The 5,926-nt window shown below is 36.4% G+C and overlaps 1 pseudogene; it reads right to left on the bottom strand.

Moving 5' to 3' along the window:
* Positions 1-379: 379 nt before the first annotated feature.
* Positions 380-4,111, bottom strand: LOC132059919 (PR5-like receptor kinase; annotated as a pseudogene).
* Positions 4,112-5,926: the final 1,815 nt, after the last annotated feature.

Below are 5,926 nucleotides of genomic sequence, written 5' to 3' on the forward strand. Positions count from 1 at the left end.
TTAGGAATGTACTCGTAAACAAACAGGAGTTCGTCATGCATCTTGAAGTGCATCCATAACGTAATTATACTTTTGGATTTATTATATTCTCAAGGCATATTCACTAACTCTTTTTGCACACCAATGTCTAGTTCATAAAGGCAAATCTAGCTTTTTTGGCCCCGACTAAATTAGATTCACTTGCGTAGGGCTTATTTTAAGGGAGATGTGCTTGCTGCTAGAAAGTTTTTCATTCCCCAAATTCGTACCTGAAACCACTGATTAAGAGAAGGACATATTATGCTATCAATCTCACCACATACCTTTGGTAACTAGTACTTAGGAGATGTAGAAAAAGAGAGTTTCCGCCAGATACAAAAGAAATAAAAGACACTATACATAGTAGAGTGCTCTATAATAGCAATAATCTAATTTACCAAAAGTAGGGTTATATAATATCTTGATTAATCCAAAATTATACATACATAATATCTGCCAAGATTTGACAAGTCTAGATCATCCAACTTGATCTTTTGAGTTCTAAACCATATAGGTAGTAGTAGGCATGTCATTGTCTGATCGTGAAGAAGAAGAATACAAGAAAGGTTTGGGAGGCATTTGCAAAGATTTGAATTCACCTTGTAACATCTCTACCACCATACCGATAGATGGCCTGCTGGCTGGATCGGTTTGGATGCACCATAGGCTCACCAATATCATCTTTTCTGCAAGTTTTTTATCATCTTCCTTCACAATGCCAGTTAATGCAAGCTCTTCCTTTTGTTCAATTTGTTTGTAAATCCAGTGTGGAAAGTATATTTCACTAGTATGGTCAACAACAACGTCAACATTTTTCCTTCCTCCAACCATCTCGAGGACCATCATACCATAGCTATACACATCTGACTTGTGAGAAACTCCTCCAATATTGTTATACACAATTTCTGGTGCAATATACCCAATAGTTCCTCTTGCGCCCAATAAAGATATGATGCTTTCCTTCTTGTTACACAGTTTTGCAAGGCCAAAATCAGATATTTTTGGACAAAAAAGTCTTCATCGAGAAGAATGTTGTGAGGCTTTATATCGAAATGTAGGATTCTAGTATTGCAACCGCGATGCAGATACTCCAATCCTCTAGCAATGCCAAGTGAAATATCATACAATTTTTACCATTATAGTTGATGATTTGTCCGGGATTTGGCATCGTAAATGAACTTCTCAAGGGATCCATTGGGCATGAAATCATAGAGGAGAGCTCTATTTTTACCCTCAAAACAAAATCCAACAAGTGATACAATATTAATGTGAGATGTCCTGCTGATACTTGCCACCTCATTGATAAACTCTTCTCCCCCGCCCTTTGATTCCTTCAAGACTTTGACTGCCACAAGACTTCCGTTGTTCAACTTTCCCTTGTACACACAACCATAGCCTCCTTCACCAAGTTTATTATTTAAACACTCTGTCATCTTTTTGACTTCAAAATAACTGTACCTCCTTAGAGCGAGTGATCCATGGTTCTTCAAGAAGGCTTTCACATTTCTGTAATCTTCTGTTCTTGTTATGGAATTAAGGTAGCCTTTTTTCTGAAGTACAAGAGTAGGACTACTAGCACTGCAATTCCTCCAATAGATGAAGTAACTGCTAATGTCAAGACACAAATTGGAAGATTGTTGTCAATTTTTGAAGTTGCACCAGTTTTGCAGGATACTATATCCATCAGCTTAATAACGTTTCTGTGGAGGGGCTACTCTTTATCTGTGTGTATGTGTTTTAATGCAACAGTAACACATATTGTTCTAAGAAAGAAAATAACTAATTATATTTTGCCGTGAATAAAGAAGAACTGCCTTTTCATCCTTTGAACTGATAGATAACAGTGAAACAGAGTTAAATCAAAGGATCAAGCCAATAACTACAGGTAACATGGAAGAAAACACAGCAATATATCATATTTGATTGACAAATCTGCTTAATTCCCTTCAAGATCTTTTCTATCAGAATATGTATTTCTTGTGAAAGAGTGAGAACGACTGCCTTTTATTTTCTTGAAAAGCCATATAACAATACCAAGGCAAATTGAAAAGGTCAAGCAAATCACTGCAGGTAAGACTGAAGCAAACACAGAGAAACTAATCAGATTTTGTTTAAAAATTGGCTATAGAAAAGCGAATAGAATTTGACGAAAGCTGTCAGTGGTTAGACATCTCAAAATAAGGAACATACTTGAATGAAATGGGAGTACATTGAGAACATCTGGTAATATAAAAAGGATTTGAAGTTATAGATTGTTACCTATAACTAGAATTCAGCTTGATTTTCTTTTTGTTGCAACCAAAGCAAATCAAGAAAATGTTAGATTTGGTGCTTGCTCTGAGATAACTGAAAGATCATTAGATGAGCAAAAAAATGAACATGAAGAGACTGTAGCCATATATCCTGCAGGAGTTTTATAGAAGTCATCTGTCCATGGTAACACATGGAAACAAGCAGAATATCTGAAAATATTTGTGGCTCATTAGTTTCTAAATTTCTTTCCTTTGTCATGAGTTCACAAATGAATACACTTACATACTATTAAATCTTATAAGAGAGCTGGATAAAACGGTAGTTAGATAAAACTTGTACTCGATCTTATGGAGCCTGCTCATGTACAACATGATTCTACCCTGGACTAAGACAAAACTTTTCAAATAACAATTTAGGTGAAGCGGGGTCATGAACGACGAATCTCTTTATGATAAACAGATCCATTTTGCAAGTTCGTTAGTACGGCTTACAGGTAGTTCCTACAAAAGCCAAACAAGTCCAGATTAAGTCAATATTTTACTCCTATGTTTTGATATTTCAGCCTAACTCATTTATTAAGAATTAAGAGACTTGGTGGATTTAATTAGTACCGAAAACTCCCTTGTCAAAAAGTCAAGAACAAGCTATACAATTGAAAGCACAGATGTCAAAATTGACAGTGTAAATTGCAAGGACAAGGCCAACAACTCCAACTAGAACTGGATGACACACAGGAGAGCAATTCACTTCTGATAAAATGATGGCACTAGAAAAGGGAGAAAAGAACAAGCTATACAATTGAAATCACATATGTCAAAACTGATAGTGTAAATTGCAAGGATAAGGCCAACAACTCCAACTAAAATTGGATGACACGCAGGAGAGCAATTCTCTTCTGATAAAATGATGGCACCAGAAAAGGGAGAATTTCATTAAAGATGGCCATTTTGGGACTTCACAAACAAGAGGCAATTAGTCGGAGTAGAATTAGACAAAGCTCAAAGTATTCTATGACTACGACTAGCATATAGGACCTCTGACAAGAGCATCTACCATATATTGCAGTGTAGCGAAGAATGGTTAAGTATATAAACTTCATTTTGGAATTAATAATATTTACCTTTGCGAACGGAACAAAGAAATTTGTTGTTACTGTCAGTTAAACATCGACCTCCTTCATAGTAACATGTACTACAATCATCAGACAGGCTCTACTGAAGTCTAAACTTCGCAGTTAAAAAGTCAAACAAGCTGCTATTTTGAGCATTTGGTGTCTCCCATGTAATTGGCAATTGAATCACTGAACAATTATCAGGAATACCTCCCACTGGTGTATCCAGGGAGCCTTCCTGTCCTCTAGTACTCGGAAGCTTGTAGTATATTCTGAAGCCATTACATCTACTATAGTTCTGATAGTCGCGGAAATGATAATCAACATTCGTGCTCCTGTTGATGTCTAGACTTTCGTTGCATCTGAACAAGGTAATATTGCGTTCATTGATTCTAAAAGAGACAGAAGGAGAACTTGGAAACAATATACTTTGATCAAAAGAGTGACAACTCTTTTTTGCCAATAAGTCATGAAGGCTATGGTCTAAAACTCGAAAACCATCAACAACTCGTTGTCCCAGAGCAGTGTAAACATTTTCTCCCAAACGAAATTCTGGATTAGGAGTAACATCACAATCTATAGTATACAATCCACAAGCAGGTTGTGAGGATACAGAGAAAGGGAACTTTACATTTCCAAGCTTCCCACACTGAAATTCCTTAGGACAGCTATTTCGGCTTTAATTTTGAGCTTGAGCTGAATGAAAGATAAGCAACTGATAGAAAAATAAGAAAAGCCGACATAATTTAATGCCGCCATTCAACTCGAACTAATAATAAATTGTCATAAGTTCTATGCAAAATCAATAGTACAAGTTAGGTTTTCTGCATTTAAGTATAATTTCCATTGTTATTCTTTTTCTGCACCTATTCCGTTAACACGTTAGTTGACTTGGAATTTTATACCTCTGAGTAATTTAGGAAAGTTCAATTTTACTATCCATAGAAAACTATTCAAAAGAAAGTTCAAACCTTTTTTCTTTCTTTTATAATGATGGTGTTCGGGTCAATCTTCCTGCACCTTTATTATTCCACCGGATAGTTGTTACCTCTCATCAGCACAAGTACCGCATATCTCCGCCATCAAGGCTTAGGCATGTGGGATAAATCACCTAGTATTTTTTTTATCTTGGCTGGGATTTGAACCTGGTCTCCAATGTTTGCATCCACCTCATCTAGGGGGGATTTAGTGCGTAAGTTATGATTAACCTAGTAATTTTGGTTCAGATACATGTATTAAAAAATTCACTAAGTAAGTACAATAGTACAAATAATAGATTGCAAACATTGTTAAGTGTCAGGTTCTTGATATTGGAAATACATCTGTCACTTGTACGATTAAAGAATTGAACGTATGGTATTTATAAGAAGGGAAAAGGATCAAATTTATCCCCTACTCTCAAAAATAGTTTATATTTAACCTCAGTTATACTTTTCGGACAAATTTACTATGGCTGTTAGCCTTTTTTTCAAATATATCTGATGCACAATTGCAAGATTAATCGAAAGAAACAGATTCTAGGAGGTAAACTCGAAGAACTGTAATGCAATTAGGGAAATTAATCTGAAAAGAGAGATGATTGAAGAGAGAATTGAGATAGAGAAGAGTAATTGTATTTCTTAACATGACTAGTAATCCATATTACAACTTGTACTTATATCTAATTGACAACAAAGAAGCCTATTCAATCCACTAACTACATCAACTAACTATCAGCTCTTAACTAACATCTGGAAGGCTAACTAACTGCAATACAGCTAGAATTATTCCTTCTTGTAACTTGCATCAATACCCCCTGGTTGAAAAACATCCTTGTCCTCAATGATGGAAATCTGAAGAAAGTTGTGTCTGAAAATTTGTGTTGTATCTCAATGAGGAATTCCCAAGTGGATTGGCCAGCATCAATGCCTAACCACTTGACCAGAATCTAGCAAACAACTCTATTACCCCTTTTAACCATTTTTCTCTCCAAAACAGCCTCTGGCAATGGACAATAGAGACTAGATAAGTGCAGCACTGGAGGATGAGATATAACAGATGGAACCTCAAGACACCTCTTCAATTGAGAAACATGAAAGTTGGGGTGGATGAGTACATCAGCAGGTAAAAGGAGCTTGTAAGCAACTGCACCAACCTTAGAAAGAACCATATAGGGCCCAAAATACTTAGCTGCTAGCTTATTGAATGGTCTTGTCACCACAAATACCTGTCTATAGGGCTGCAACTTGAGATAGACCCAATCCCATTCAGTAAAACTTCTATCAGATCTGTGCTTGTTGGCCATATCTCTCATTTTTTGTTGAGCTTTGGAGAGGTGAAATTTGAGCAACTCATTATTGCTTCTCTAGCCTCAAAGGATCTATCAACCATTTTATTCTGAGACTCGCCAGCCAAGTAAGGAAGATGGATAGGAGGCTTTTGACCATAGAGCACCTCATAAGGAGTGCACTTAATGGCAGAGTGATAGGTGGTATTGTACCACCATTCAGCCATTGGTAAGTAAGTAGCCCAACCTTGGGGATTATCTGAGCAGAAACACCTGAG

The sequence above is a fragment of the Lycium ferocissimum genome, chromosome 6, assembly GCF_029784015.1.
Source record: "Lycium ferocissimum isolate CSIRO_LF1 chromosome 6, AGI_CSIRO_Lferr_CH_V1, whole genome shotgun sequence".
Lineage (NCBI taxonomy): Eukaryota > Viridiplantae > Streptophyta > Magnoliopsida > Solanales > Solanaceae > Lycium > Lycium ferocissimum.